The 17,353-nt window shown below is 34.2% G+C and overlaps 1 protein-coding gene across 1 annotated transcript in view; it reads left to right on the top strand.

Annotated features, from left to right (window-relative positions):
* Positions 1–17,353, top strand: part of LOC115444425 (protein kinase C and casein kinase substrate in neurons protein 1) — a 113,706-nt gene continuing 96,353 nt past the window's right edge. The window contains exon 1 of the mRNA XM_037447591.1: positions 1–289. The gene's annotated coding sequence lies outside the window, so the exon portion shown is untranslated. The remainder of the gene's footprint in view (positions 290–17,353) is intronic.

Here is a 17,353-nt window from a genome sequence, read left to right as displayed (position 1 = left end):
ACTATGGCAACATTTTCAGTGATGGCCGATGTTTCGAGTTGAATGGTTTTATGACGACCGTTGCCGAATTTTTGTGTTGAAATAAACCAAGTTTCTCATAATTCGGTGTTATAAAGTGTTTCTATCGTATTTCGTAACACTACTGTGTGAATTTGTGTAACCAATTGCGACTAAATTGTCAGTGTTGTTCGGTAAAGAATGTTTGTTGTGTCATTGTAATTAGATCAGTGGAAATTAAATATATATTGGATTACTGCTTAGCTGTTTATTTAATTGTTGTGGACTTAAGGTAAGTTTTGTTGCCCCAGTGTCATATAATTTTTGAGTTCTATACGGGGAAGTGATGCCACGAACGCTTGAAGCGTGATGGTGACCGAGCGACCGGGAGATAACGGCAGCTCACACTTGATTGTACAGATTTCTGATAAGATTCTGTACCTAAGGAAATTGTGCAACATCAAATTCATACGTTGAACTTCCATATTGTACGAATATAACAATGATAAAGTCGAAATTTTGATATAAAATGGCAAGTGTAGAATCGGAATGTTTCATGCTCTATTTCCTTTTGAAAACTTTGTTATAAATTGAGAAATCGCAGTGAGAGGTGTTTATGTACTCATTACACATTACTCGCAACGCACACCATTTCGTGCGACAGTATAAATCTTACGATATCATGCTAATCATTTGAAACTGGCACCTATGTTATACAGTAAACAATTTATGTCTATATTATGAGTGCATTACATCTAAATATTATAGTAGAGCATTGTCACAACCATGTCAATTCTGTTCCTCATGAAGCATAGGTTTTTGCTTTGGACTATGTTATTACAATGAATTACGTTTACCTTATATTGTCATCATATGTATAATAAATTTTGGTATATAAATACATAAGTTAAATACAAATATGTATAAATTACAGAGGAATTAATTAGTTTATAAAATTTAAATCTAAAAAAATTTGTAGGTATATATGATGCATGTATTAATTTACTTTTTATTGGATAGTTGCAAAATGACATTAAATTTCTATTCCATACACATGGTAAGAAATACTCAAATATTAACAAATATATATCCACTTTGAAATGTCTTATAATACTTATAAATAATTCAAATACCTTTACAAACTTATTTTTTTTATCAATGCCTCATTTTTTACTATAAATTTTCTCATACCTTGAATATTGTTACTCTAAATCTGTAAATTGTACACATATTAGGTCATATAGTGTAACATGTATAATAATTTCAAATGTATGTGAAGTCTGGGAACCCGCACTAGCCCAGCGTAGTGGACTAAGATCTTAAAACTCTCAGTAGTAGAGGAAACCCACACTCAGCAGTGAGACAGTATCTTAACACAAGATGAACATTATTATATAGCAAATATTACAATAATTACACAGTTGATATAAAAAAACACATATATCAATACTGTTATATAATCTAACTTTTGTAAAACTATATAAACTTAAACAAAGTTAACATACTAGTGTACAAAACCCTCAGACTAATTAGAATTATGTACAGAGAGTCGCCTCCTACCTAGGATTTAGTTTTATTTGAGGGTATGTGGTTTATTAACAATATAATATACACAACTTATTATAATCCACTTTACATAATTAATATGGAATATATTATGCTTTATGACACTTATCTCTGTGAAAACCCAGTTAAGGTTTATGAGGCATTACTTTTTAAAATATCCTTACATATTATAAAACGTTACATATTATATAAATATTAAGACCATTGCCACATCTGTCATGTTTGCTTCAATGCAATAAATTCCAAACTACTCAATGGATTTTAATGAAATTTGGTATGGAAATAATTTAGGATCCTGGGAAGGACATAGGCTACTTTCCACAGTAGTAAAATATGTAGCAGTACCATTACCCTGAAAAACTTTATTCCAGAAAAACATTTTCACACAGGCAGAGCTGTGAGCAAAAGCTAGTTTTAACATATACTTTATTACCAATCGCCCATCCCTAGGAATAACCAAAATTTGTTTAAAGCTAACTTTAATATAAACATCAACGTGTATGTTACTATATGAAAACCTATAATTAAAAAGAATGTGTGATGTTATATTTGAAAATTTTCATGATAAGCCTAAAAGTTAATTGTAATAAGTATAATTAATTTTCTATTTTAACTACATTGACAAGATAATTAATTGGGTTTAATGTAAATCATATCCAGCCTAAATAAATGGTAATATATTATCACTTTTGATATATTTTGATTTTAACTGTTTCTTTTTGTTATCTGTAATTGGACGTCAATTGACTTTCTCATTAAAAAACCATAAAGTAGATAAAAGAAACTGTGTTACCCAATTACTGTTACACATAATTACTGCTGTTTAAAAGTGACACTAAATTAATAATCAACAGTTCATTGACCTATTTTTGACCCTATTTATATAGAAAAGGTTAAAACAATTATTCTCGAGACATAAGGAAAAGTTTGAATAATAATAACAAACCTATCATTATGAAAAACCAACCCACAAGAAGATAACAAATATTCAAATCACTATGTGGATAAATACCACACAGTTATATATCACACTCTTAATAAAATAATGACCCATTTTAAAATTTTGAAATAGGTCATTATTATATTTAGAGTGCGATATGTAGTATTGTAGTCTCTTTACATTTCAATTATTAGGGCGCATTCAAATTAACCGCGCAGCAGCAGCGCTGCACTCGCGTGCCAAGGTAAATCCATATAAAAAATACATGCGCGACTGCCGCGCTGCAGCCGCACGGCACTTGAACGCAAATTGAATGCCCTGTTAGGTCTTTCACTTGTTCTGTTTGGGTTGTGGCAATTCTTATGCATTTAGCACTAATGTGACGTTTTAGCCGCGCGGTTAATTTTATGGCGCCCTTGCACGTAAAGGAAATCATTATAATGTTAAATGTACTCAAGATAACTCTTAAAATTATGTATATAAGTGTTTTATTCAAATTAATGACAAAAATGGTTATAAGTTTGGCATAAAATTCAACATGGGAGCTTATAACCAATGCATAGTAACTGCGTTTCTTTCTAACCCTTACGAGACAAAGGCGAAAACATATTTTATTTTATGTTTAATAAAAGTGTACAAATTCTAAAAAGTTTCACAATCAAATGAAATAAACATAAAACATTGTCAGCAAAGGAAATCACAATTTCCAAGTACCACATAAATAACACCGCGTCTCGTAGTTTTTACGAGATTAGCATTATAAACAGTAGTGTGTTATCCAATTGTCAGTTGTTTTGTCACAGCGGTATGTGGGTGATTGTAATTGCGATTTATTTACGACGTTCCTTGTTGTGTCATGTCGTTCCGATTCTTTCTTATGTCTTCACCATTAGACTCTAAAGCAATAAAATAAGATGTTACAATACCTTGTTACTTACTTCAACCTAACCATAAGAAATTGAGAGCTAAAGTCCATACAATGATTCTTTTTATTATTGACAAGAAGTATTTATTTGTATTACCTTATAAAGCCGTATACGTCTAAAGAGCCTGTTACGTATTTCATTTTATCCAGTAAAAGGAAAATGCCTAAATAATCTGAAAGCAAAGGGCCATTCAAAATAAAACGTGTCCAACTTCGCATCGTAAGTTTGATAGTCGGATACGCGTCATATGAAAAGATCACGTTTTGCGGTTATAATATTAAGTTTCTGGTAAAAGCAAACGCAACATGCAATTTCTACGGAGGTTTTGGCTTTTATGGCACGTCGTCGCTTTAATATCATCATACTGGGACTGCAAAGGTAATGCGAAAAACCATTATTACTAATTTATTGTGCTCAATACAGAAATCGTACTCAGACCCTCACGTCTCACGCCTATAAGTTTAATACATGGCTTTATTTTTGTTTACTGTTCGTAACACATATTGCCCATGTTTCCATTTGTTTACCGTCTCATGTAAGTGCGATATAATTATAATTATCCGTGTGCAAGTAATGTAAGTCACAGTAACGTCTTCATGGCATGTAACAAGTGTGCGTTCATCGTGACATCATTTACTTGCGACTCGCAAGGTCGCGTCTCATCTTGTATTTACATCTGTTTAACTTCCTTATTTTTATGTTTAACTACGTTTTATTATCTACCCGCCGAATAAATTAATATAAGGTATTGTGGGAGATATAACAGACATGCCCGTTTCTAGCCGCGCCATTCTAGCCCCGATCCACAAAACCAGAGTGGTATTTTGACCTTATTTGATGTTGCGTCGTTGCAATCTTATGATGTATGAACGGTATATGAAATTAGGGATCCCTCTTACGAATCAGTGCTCAAATATATTGTTTCTAATATTCAATTTACGTTGTTAAAAATTCGCTATAATCTTTTTGTTTTAATCTAAAAACCACATGTTACCTTTTGCAGTTATTCGCTGCGTCTGCCTCACATATTTAAATCATTTACGCATATTCTACTCCTTCCTGTTATCCTGAATTATTAATTATAAATTTATATTGGATATAATATAAGTCAAGCGATTATTACCCCTAAATCCTACTGCCGCGGTTTCCAATATCCAACTATAAGTTTACCATTCATAAGGCAAATTTGCCCATCTCATAGCCACCTACTTGGCGCCCGGCCATGTTTATGATAATCATTTTACAACTCCAAAAGTTTTTATCTTTTCCTCTATAACCCAGTTGCGAGGTAGAGTGCTCATTATTATTTATGGGTGAATAAAAAATTTACCTACTTTGAGGAACATTTCACAATGTTCGTACTTTAAGCTGGCGGAAGTGTGTTATTGCCTCGTTTCGGCCAATTTGGGACTAAACAGTTTTTAAACTTTAATGCGAGTTTACTTTCTCGCATAATACGGATACTACACGTATAACCTTTTGTTGGTTTGTAAAAGAATCTGTATGAATAAAACAAGTTGCAAATCTCGTAAAAATGTTAGTTGCCTAATGTTTAATTCATTTAAATGAATTCCGATAAAATAATTTTACGATCAAATCTGCGTATAGAGCTAAGCTTTCGTAATCACTAGCTTAACATTGCGGCGTCGTCTGTGTGAAAATTATTAATTGAAATTAAATTCCGATAGTAATTCTTCAGGGAGTAACCTATATTTTTTTCATTCACTACCTACTTTCTCTGTCTGTGTGACAAATTTTGATGTATATCCATTTATGCATTTAAACTCTAAATATCTATCCAAACATCTGGACAAACTTCGCATTCATAATATTAATGGAATTTTAATTTGGTAACAATTCAGATCATCAACTCAACAGACATTAGTAATCTGAAGTCATGTCCTTATGCTACTGGTGTTAGAGGCGTTTGTCAAGTGTTAATGGTTTTTTTTTAATATCAATCATGGTCTATTTATATTCAATGTCCCTCTGTGGCCTTGTGTTTATTATTTGAATTGATAATTTAATTAACTGTAATAAAATTTATAGGTTTTTGGTACAATTATTATTACATGTATATATATATAGCTATTTCGGTGTGGAAAGGCGAATAACCAGTAGACAAACAAAGGTATTCTTTCAAATCTCGCATAATTGCGCGCCATTCACAAATAATTTTAGAGTGAAGTTTAAAGTTGTGGATTATTAGCAGACAATACAATGAGTTGCGAATCTCTTATTTTAAATTAATTAAAGACCAGTAACATTGAGGAATTATATTTATATAGATAAATTACAATAACATCATACATTTATAATATTTAAATGCTAAAAATACACTCATAATAAACAATATTGACATCATCGTGTGATACTTATTATTCATACATACGACATTTTAGATGCAATTACATACCGTCTTCAATTGGTTAGAGCAAACGCAACCAAGAAATAATTTGCCTACCAAACAAATGAATCACCGGTACACGTATTGGAGCAAGGTGAATTAGTAATTTGCGGTCCCGTTACACCAGGCCACGGCACATGTCAGTCATTTTATAATTGCTTTAATTGTAATCAGCGTGCGATGTTGTATGAGGGACGAAGGAATTTTTGATCCTTTTTTTTCCTCATGGGAAAAATCTATGAACAATACGGCAAGACACTGACGCCTTGTTTAGGTGCTCCCTCAGCTAAACAGCGCGCTAGCTGTATTTTTAGAAACTTCGAAATTTATAAAATATATAGATAAAAAATTAAACATCGTATGTCTATAATATGTTATCTTTGGTGGTTTAAATTTTCTTATAATGTGGATATGGGGTCATTAATTTCACAATACAAATGATACTAAAATTGTTGATTCCGTGCAACTCCTAAAATACACATATATTTAAATAGCAACCCACACTATTAAATAGCCAATTTAATAAGGAATATTTTAGTAGACTAAAATGTTCAATGTGACCAAATATGGATAATTTAAGTAAATTATTCGCAAATCTCTATATTCCCGCTATAACTCGTGCGCCGAAAACGTATGGAACGGATGCTCAAGGCCGTCTGCCCGGGCGAGGGTCTTAAATTTCGGACATAATAGGAAATACCTTTTGGTATGACAATTTTTTTGGGTTGTTGTTTGGGTCATTCAGAAAATGTCTGGCTTACAGAAAACTAGTCAAAGTTAGTGTCAGACGCATCATGTTATGATTGGACGTTTAAGAGACCTTAAATCTATCAGCAAACTAATTATGTCACAAAGTTTTATTGGTACTGGTGATCACTTAACAATAGGATTTTTTACTCCTTTGCTCCTCTACCATAAAGCAAGTTTAAAATACGAGTAATTTCACCAACAGCCATAGCACAGAGCTGGTTAGCATTATGAAACGTGCGCTGTTTGTTATTAACACCAGAACAGTTACAAGGTTATCGGTTTCGTGATGTTTGCTGATATTGCAATATTTCTATAATAATGTTTAAATATTCAGAATACCTCGGCAAATAACTCCGGTGGCGATATTAATAAGCATCTAATTACGATGTGCTAATTAATGCGCTGATGGTGATGCGAATTTTAGATTTAACATTTAAGTATCTACGTCATTGATGAGCGTATGATATTCCATTACGATAGATAAATAGATAGCCAAGCTTCTTGGTCATCTGTCCTCAAAAGGCGTCAACGTTTACTATCTTTTTGGTATTGTATATTAAAAATTAGGTCGATACAGATAATTTGTTGATTAGATTTCTTTTTATAAATCTTTTAATCCATATAAATATTTGTACCCAATTCACCAGTTGTACTATTGAGAGTTAAATCCACATAGAATCGTTGTTAATTATAATTCTATCATGTATGCGTGGTATTATTGAATATTCCACACATTTGTATCCTGCGGTCGCAAATATTACCCTGAATTCGAAATACCGGAGTTCAAATTAACTAGAGCAGAACATGTTTAATTAAATTCGTACTCATGTCACACAAATATTAAATACCTATACAGGATTGGTATCGATCGTTCAGTATTTACTTGTGCGTGAACCGAAATAATTCTTTGCCTGAAACTGTTTTCATGTTGAAATAATTCATAATTGTTGTATTGTAATTTGAAGCACTTGTTGGCTTTACCTGATTGATGAAAATTCTCAACTTTTGAGCGGTTTATGAGTCCGATAATAAACGCGAGTATTATTATACATTTGCAATACCTCGTATAGTCATCACTCGGCATCAAGAAGGAGATATCGAAAGGGTATTAGTCAGTATGCCATTGCAGGAATTTGGCGAGTGATCCCCATTACCAGCTCAGCTTCACGGATCGGCACGGGATCTTTTCCTGCAAAAAACGTAGATTCCTACTCTCTGATATGATTCTATATTGTTCATGGTTTAATAAGACTAAACTGTGAGGATTTTGTCGTTATTAAACAACATTTCAGCTGTACGTTGCTTGCTTGTTAGGATTCAGTGGTCTTACTTACTATTCTAAGTTTGAGTAAGTTCGTTGGGAGATATGGTTATGTTGTCCATTCTAAAACGTTCAGTGTATGTACTAGTTCCTATTCACGTTACTAACTTCGACGTGCGACTTGCGAACTATCAAAAGGATATCCATAATCATATATTTCCTATATTATAGTATTTTGCGATACGAATTTATAGTATTCATCAAACAATTTCGATGGTTCAGAAATAGCGTTGCAAGATGTCCCGTATTTTAGGCACATTTTGAAATGTCCAGACGGGATAGACTGTCCCGTAAATCAATCGATCTAAGATTGACAAGAACTCATGCAAGTAACGTTCGCATTTTCGCATACATATCAATACGACTCTGTTTTACTGACTCGATATTCGAAAAAATATAATAAAAAAATTTAATGTCACAAAATAATTTTGTGACATTTTAAAATACTTAAAATTTACATATATTTCATAATTTTATATATTTGTCCCGGGTAAAAAACTGAAGCCCCGTATTTTTTACCCATTTAGGCATTTGTATGCCCTTATAGGCTGAAAAAAAATCTGGCAACCCTATTCAGAAACTAGAATGAATACAATTTAAATGCTAATGTAACCAAACAGGCAGAGTTCACGATTCACCGCATTGTCAATTACGAGCTACTCGCCCCGCAACCCTTTCCCGTCCAATTGGTCCACCACATAATCCAGCCGATTAAACCGAAGCTCCCGGGACCTCCGCAGCGTCATTAATCTCTCGCTGATTAATGTATTGTACATTTGTTTGTGTAACACTTGCACTCGGCATAGCGACACTTGGTTAATAAGCCACTATGACTCACTGGTATAGGATTTTTTTATCAATAATTATTGTTACAGTGGTTGTTTTGTTGATAGATTATAGCGTACTAGTACAATTACCCGTTTTTAATTTTTACGTGAAAATAGCAAAGCTAAAGATATGTTGGGATTTTAGCAGTATAAAAATTTCATCTGTTCTCTTCTCACTTCTTATAAGTTTCTTTAACTTATGGCAAAATCGCAGTAGGAGCGTCATGAACGTCACCATGTTCATTCCAGATAAGAAAATTTCTTTTTTCAATGATTTCATATCTTTTATCTTTGTATATACACTGATTAAAAGGAACACATTAACGGAATCTGTAAATTGTATAACGTTTAGATTTGCGAGCGGCCCGGTGCGCCGACAAGGTCGCCGATGCCTGTCACTTGTCGGGCTGCTGAGCTTGGCGCGCGGCACCCGCACTGAGATTGTGAATTGTGATGTGTAGGTTGAAAGGTGCTGGGGAATTTTATAGTATATAGCAAGAAAAATTGCTGATTGTAGGATTGTGTGCCAAACTTTATCCAAATCCGTTTATCTCTTTCTTCGTTTTACTAAATTTTTAACAACTATCCAAACACCTAAAGATCCAAACATTTGCACAAATTTGCATGCTGTTATAATATACGTAAGATAATATATTCATATTTTTGAGAGGTGGTTAAAATTTTATTTAATGAAAACGTCAATAAAATAAGCTTTTTTTTTCATACGATGCTTTAGGCCTTCAAAGCTTAACAGCAAAGAAAAAGCGACCAACTGGTTTGTATTGTAAATAACACTAGTAAAAACTTAATAGCAGTGAAATAAATATATAGGGCCCATTCTGAGTTCGTATAATGATGTTGTAAAACCCGTTTTATATGAATAGTTGCTGCCCATTGGTATGAAACAAACGTATGTTTATTTAGCTGTAATGGCATTCCGGAAATATATTTCGCTATGTTTTATTAACTTTATTATAGTCATCTCGTGTTTATCACACGATTGTTTTTTTCTGCCGTCTAGTAATGCATTATTATGTTCTGTTTTGAAAGATATTACAGTTTCACCAGTACTGCTGGGGATTATGATAGTAATATTTAATGTCTTACGATGAGGGATGCCGTTCAATCCACAAAATTGTATTTCAAAGTTCTGGGTGTTGTTTAAGAGTGGCCTGTTCTTACCCACAGACGCATTACATTCTGGTCGCGACATTTAGTTTCATAAAATACAAACAGTAATAAAGTTTATCATCTTTAGATTTATATTTGAATTTAGCGTGATAATAAAATATCAGTCCGTTACCTAATGTTTAAATTTTATCTTATAACCTAGGTTCTTAATATTCTCACGTTCGAAACATTTAGGCGAAGACTAAAATCTTCAAGATAAGTATTCGTGCAAACCTAGAACGTGGTTACCTTTGTCCTACGTTACAAGTGTTTATCCGTGATGTGCAGACTAAATTCTCCGACAAGTGCTTCATGTCGCAGAGTGCTAGTAAACGATGCACGCTTTGTTATATTGCACTACCGCTATTAGTGAAGTGCCCTTAGTCTTGTACTTCGAAACTAGAGTATAGTAAATCAATTTACATAGTGTTATAAAGTAAAAAGCAAGAATTTTTTAATGGGTCTTGGGCAGACACTCCGTTTAAGTTTATTAAAATTTACAATACGTTCAAAGTTACTAGATTCAGATGTTTTGCGTTGGTGGCTTCTGATCAGCAAATCCATTAATCGTCTTATGGACTTACTATTTCAATACAACCGTTAGTGATTGAATCTATGGGTCACAAAGAGATACTCATTTTATAATTCTGGCTACTCCTTATCTGAAATTTTAGTACAGATTAACTACGTCAACAATTACTAAGCCCATGTTCTATAATTTGCGGTATTCGACAGCGTCTATTGACTTGCTTATAATTATGTACATCTATACAGTCGATTTAATTGAGTTGAAACCACTTACTGTATTAAAAGGGGTTACTGTTCGTGTAACCTCGACACTGACCACGAAATTATGGATACCAAGCGGTTTCCTGTCATATTATGTAAAACATTTTAATGGGAAAAAATATATGACTTTTATGCTATATTATTTATAATTTACAAATTGATTCTTGCTAGTGGTAATTAGGCACTCCAAAAACATTTAAAATATGGTGTTTATTGCACGTTGTTGGTAAAATCTGATGATGATCTCGTAGCAAGAAAAACGAAGATAAAAGGCCTTCTGTGTTTAATAAACAGATTTACTTCTAGCATTGCTTGTATTAGTTATAATCTTTGTTTAAATATTATTCTACCCTAATTTCCATATTCTAGTACCTTTAATATAACTTTTATTTCAGTTAACATTCCCGTCACAGTAATTCTTGGAATCACACTACGCTAGTTTATCATTCGATTGTAAAGTCTAATATTGTGTTTGAATTTCTCTGGTATCGGTAATATCTGTCAGGTGACTTGCAAAAAGTGGTAACGGCACAAACCGGTGTGTATTTTACAACGATTACGCCCACGCGGCTTATTATCGTGCACCATTGTAAAAGTGGACTGGGGCTTACCCACAGCGCGGCGGTGGGTAATGGTTTGTGGAAAGCAGTAGAATTCGTCCAAGGAAAATCTTGTCTGAAATATTAGAATGTACATGCGGTTCGGGATAAATGGAATTCAAAACTATTGTAATTAATTATAATAATAGAATTGTGCTGTGTGTTTATTAAATTTATTAAACAATAAAATCACAAAACCCATTTCTTGATATACAATTCCAAAACTTAGAAGGATTGCAAACGTATACAGACGTACCAAATCGTGAAATTAAGCAACGTCGCAAAAGTGAACCGGCTTCGCGTCGGGCGATCGGTCGCGATTTTATTATCATTACAAAGTGGATATTAAAAAGCTAATGATTCACGCAAGGACACCGAACGCGCCGCCTGACACAGTTTTTAACATCGCATTATGTCGATTCATTTGAGTTTTGATAACTATTGTATCTTATTAGCCCGTTTACGTATTGTTCTAATCATTGCCAGTCTATTGTCTTCGTGTGTGCCATTTATCACTTTTTCTTTACCAAGTGTATTGTGGTCTGTGTTATATTATATTATATTATATTGTGTTACCTATTTCTATAGGAAACAATTGGATACAAGTGTCAGTGTGTTTTAAATATTATGTTCCTTGATAGTTTAAACATACCATTGGCCCTCTGCGGCACAATTCGTGAAAATAATTAGGTCATTTTTTATATTATAATCATCATCCATCTCATAAAGCCTCTCCCTGCCGGCCCTTTGCAAACTCCTAAACACGGACCAGCATTTGCCATTCCTATTACCATTGATATCAAACTTGAAAATCGTTACTCGCCATCCAAATTGCAGGAATCCATTAGTTCGCCCCGTTTTATGGCACCACTTCGGTATGAACACGTAATGGCGAAGTATCACGATGAATCCGGGAGAAGTTATTAATTCTTTATGCTCATTCATCATAATGTCGGACGCATGTCGACGAATATCCCCGGCTGGAAGTTGCTTGACAAATGTACAGTTTCCGTTATTTTTCTGTGGACCCAGTTTTTAGGTTATCATTCTTTAATGTCCTCGTTACTCGTATACATTTTTTTTATTAAACAAATTTAAAAGAATTACTGAAATTTGTACAATCACGGAAGGAAAGACTGAAATGTAAGTAAATAACCTTTAAATTAATGCATTTATTTGTAAAGAAATCTTAGTTAAACCAATAACTGATATATATATTTATTGACGCCTACGTTTTTTCCTATCTGAATACAGGTTAAATGTATTACTATTGAATTTTGTATGTTGATACAAAAAATGTGACAGTAGCCCGTTGTCCTTACACGACCTTTATGCGTCACTCGTCGAGCCACCTTAGCAGTTCGGTCCGCTCTGACCAAAATAAATATTTATGGTCTTAATATCAAACTTGTAGTGGAGAATATCGTGCTTTACCTTCCAGTTTGTATGTCGTTTATTGAAAATAAATTTTGGTTCATAAAGGATATAATGTATGAGTTTCATAAAATTACCGTGTTCTATACCCTATTGACAATTTTAGATAGTTTAGGAAAGAAATTTTAGCTTAAACGAAAATTAATCACGTCAGTCAGTGATACCATCGTTCATTGGTCGAAATTTGAATCGTAATATGGATAGTGGAAAATTTGAATGAATATATTTTTATGTATGACAGATAATCATAATTTTGGATTGAATTTTAACCGTAATTTTTGTAGTACAATAATCAAACCCTAAATTCTGTAACATAAAGTACCAAACCAACTCTGACGAAGCGTGTCTCCTAATTACCGTCATGTCTGCATCTTCAGTCGCACAACAATGCCGGCACACAAAAAACAACATGATTCATGCTCGATGGAACAGGTTGCCGATGAATTAGGTTCGGGAAATTCCGCCAGAGATCGTCCGTCGTACCTGACTTCGTTCGGTACATTAGCGCGCGTAATTAGGGTTTTGCGAATGTTCGTGTTTAATACTTGTAATGTTTTTATGTTGCTATTTAACTAGATTAGATGAGCAGTGATGACAAATACGATTGTCTAAAAATTGTGGTAAACTACTAGAACCATTTGAACCTACTGTGCAGCTCTCGTCATCAAGTTTGCGAGTTTCCGATAATAGCACTCTTCATTCACTTTACAATATATTGTAATGTATATAAGGAATATATTCCTTCTTATCTAACAACTATTATACCCATGCAACGATGGGAAGCATATTTGCGTGACATTGCGGCAGTCCTTTGCAGCAGTTCATCTTCTTCGGCTTCTGTGAAATCAGAGTATTGAGTGATATCCCATCCCATATAATTGTTGAAATACAACTAGCCAACATAAGACGGTCGGAGTAATTGAATTCTCCCAGCCCTTTCTGGCTCCAGCGCGGCGGGCAGCGAATCTTTGTGGCTTACCAGAGTTGCCGGCTTAATCACATTGTTCCTGTTTCCCCGCTTTGTTGGAAACAAGATCAACTGTTTTCCCGCTTCTTAAATTGTTTCAGCTGATCTAGTTAAGTTGAATGGCTTGATTGTATAACGCCGGTTTAGTTTCGTTGTTTTAGAGTTTGTGTTGTTTCTACCCTGCTTGTGGAAAATCGTTAATAATTTGTTAAGTACTAGTGAGGGTTTTATTTGTATTAAGGCTTATATGTTTATGAATATAAAAAAAATTACATACAAGTAAACCAATTTATGGATCCTACTGTAGTTTGTACTGTGTACAACGTATCATGGACTATTAAAGATAAAGATAATAATTTCAATATATAAATGCTAAGTACCCATTCCCAGGGCTGTATTACGATAGCCGTCTCACATAATAATAATTTCACGTGGAGCATTCGACTTATCACGCGAACCGGCGCTTAGTACGTGTTGCCGTACGTAACACGAGCCTCGCTCGAATCGGTGCTATTTCGCAATATTGTTGAGTGCGGCCCATGCAAATGTCCGTGGAAGCGCGCTCCACCGCACGCGCTTGCAACACATATCCCGGAATGTGCGGAAACGTTTGGAAATTGAACCGCTCCGGATCGACCGGCCGCGGCTCGTCCGGCGGTTTCGGCAACGAACCTTGCCATGTCCGGGTGAGCACGCGATTTCGCCTCCGACATGTCCGGATTCGTTAATTAGTGACGTGAACAGTTTCGATTTTCTAATTATGATAATCGCGGACGGTTGGTTAATCTGGGAATTTTTGGCATTTGTTTTTCGTTGTGCATTGATAGAGCACGGGGTTGACAACTGTTTGGCCAGAAGTTTCTAGTACATATAAGAGTGGTTATTTTTGTTTTATGTACCGTGACTGCTGTATGTACTGTGTTTCCATTAAACAATTTGATTAATTATTGTATTGTTTGAAAGGAGTGTAAATATGTCATGATTAATTATATATTTTAGTGCAACGGGGAAATCCAATTATGTAAGTTTATGAACATAAATTATAAGTATTACACCTCGTATTAAATGCCAATTACAATTTACTACCTAACACCAATAGTTTATATTATGGACAATAGAACACCTTTGGGGTCGATGCATAATTTTATTTGTATTTGCTGAACGTAGCACGAAATTGTTTTAGTATCTTCTGTATGTAGTCTATAAATACAATTGTTTAGCACTATTCGGTTCAAAACGAATTATCCAACGTCAATCCATGCCAAAACCACTCGAACTCTCAAACTTCAAGCTAGTGAATTTTCCCAAACCATTTCTCGTCAATACAAACAAGTCTCCGCAAAATATAACTAAAACTAATGCAACTTTTGATTTGTCGTCGGAATACGTCAAGTTAAACTGACTTGGTTTAGAATTCATTACCAGGATTAGTTATCGACCGAGTGATATTTTTGTGCATCACTGGACCTCACAAATTCTATAGTGGCCTGTCGCCAGTGGGTTATAACTTGAGTATAATATTTTGTACATTGACTTGGATATTCTTTGAATAATCGCTCAGACAATCGACAGTCAAAAAGAAAAGTTATGTTGCCTAAATGACTAACCACTATTTTCAATAAACGATCCCAATATCGTTGTCCGATCGCTCTGAAAAATTTACCAATCAGAACAGTTTTTTTGACGTGCTTATAAATGACTCGGTTTTTATTGGTTCATTCTCGGAATCGGATTGAAGATTGAGATTGGGATCATTCATTAAAAACGACTGTCAATCAATATTTTTCCAGAATCAAAATAATATCAAACCATTAAAATAACTTCTAGATCTTATCATAATGGACTTTAATGAATGAAAAATACGCGAGATCGTCGAAACAAATAAAAATGAAGTACTATAGAGTTAAGTATAAATTTCCAGACATTATTTACGTATAATATCAGTTCTGTATTATATATTGTGCCACTGCTGGGCCTCAGTCTCCTCTTCTACTGAGAGAGAATACGCGAAATCCTCGAGAGAAATAAAAATGAAGTACCATAAAGTTGAGTATATATTTCCAGACATTACCGAGTTAATGCCGCTCTAAAATTCGCGATTAGGTTTGCCTGTTAACCGTTAACAGTAAATCTGAATAACGGTGCAAATTGTTACAACGGATAGTAGAGTTTAGCAGGGTTTAGCAAACGACCAGTGCCATTAGTATTGTACTGTAACTCCAAATAAGTAAGTAACTAGGGTTAATTGTGTATCTTGTTATAAATTTACTGTTCGCCATTTAAGAGACATTATTAAGTTGTTATGTCGGTGTAATAACGATATTTGTTTAAGGTATCTGATTGATGTCGTAGGTTAGGCTGCATTTGATTAGATATTTTATTTAATAGGAATAAATAAGTTGAATGCAATTATTTATCTTATATTTTTATAAATATCGGAATTATTTAAATCGCCATATTGAAGTTATCCTAAATTGCTTGCCTTTTAACGTTAGCTTTAACGAGCAAACGCCTCATGGAAAACTTCATTTATCCATGTTATTTATGTTTGAAAGTAACTAACCATCACACGACATCATGGGATAACATCTCCGCTTAATCTCCTACAATCGTGTGCTAGAATTATCCGAAAGCATCAAGCCGTCTCCATTACACCTCATATTAAACATGTACACATGAGAATATTGCCGTTAAATGCTCACTACGCGATATATTTATGCAAATGAACGGACATTATCAACTCTGGCAACACATAAAATACTGGTCTCGACTGGTGACTTTCATTAAGGATGTCAACCAAGGCCTTTCGTACTATCAAAACAACTTGCGTCTAATAGTTCTTGCAACGTTACCTGTTAATATCTGTTATGGTCTGACCGTGGACCTGTTCCATGGGATGTCAACGTCCCAAAATGGACCTACACGTTTGACAATAACCTTCAGATTCGCTCGCCGTCGTGATCGCGGTGCGTGGGCCCGTGGTATTTTAATGGGATTACGGCGGGTGTACATGTGTCGTGAGTTTTTCTCGTGATGCGAGATTGCCGGGGATAGATTAAAAATGTATTAACGTGCGATTCGTTGCGATAAATTGCACGACGATGGTCAAGGTCGAGTTTTTCTCGGAACAATGAGTTGTTCGGGGGTATTGTGCAGCGGTTTCGGGACGACAGATGATTTTTTGTAAAATAGGTCATTCAAGTAGATAATATCAGTGGTATTGTAGGAATAAAGCTGTCAAGTGTCCTTGGAATCAACGTCGATCTTTTGATTTTTACAAAATTATTAAATGTGATTGTTGATTCTTCAATAAACGGTTTATAATTACATCGGACTTGGTATTAGCATTTATATAACCAGCATGTTTAAGCCATGCCGCTCTGAATTAATCCCAGTTTATGAAAAACTGCTGAACATATTAGACATATATTTTAGCTACATCCTTATTTAAGAAGCTTTGTCGTAGGCTCGAAAGCCTTTAAATTCCTCAAATTCAAAACAAGCACATTCATAAATCATAATATTGCCAAGAGGCAATAACAAGAAACCATTCGCTCTAAGCAACGTGTAATATGAGAAAGCTCGTGTCGACATCGGTAATCTCCGTCTAATTCCCGACTTACCGCTTGTATTCTTGAACCATAAAGTGCTTTGTTCTTA

The sequence above is a fragment of the Manduca sexta genome, chromosome 7 (genome assembly GCF_014839805.1).
Source record: "Manduca sexta isolate Smith_Timp_Sample1 chromosome 7, JHU_Msex_v1.0, whole genome shotgun sequence".
Taxonomy (NCBI): Eukaryota; Metazoa; Arthropoda; class Insecta; order Lepidoptera; family Sphingidae; genus Manduca; species Manduca sexta.
Note: the sequence above shows the minus strand (reverse complement) of the source record. Positions and strands in the feature narration are given on the sequence as shown.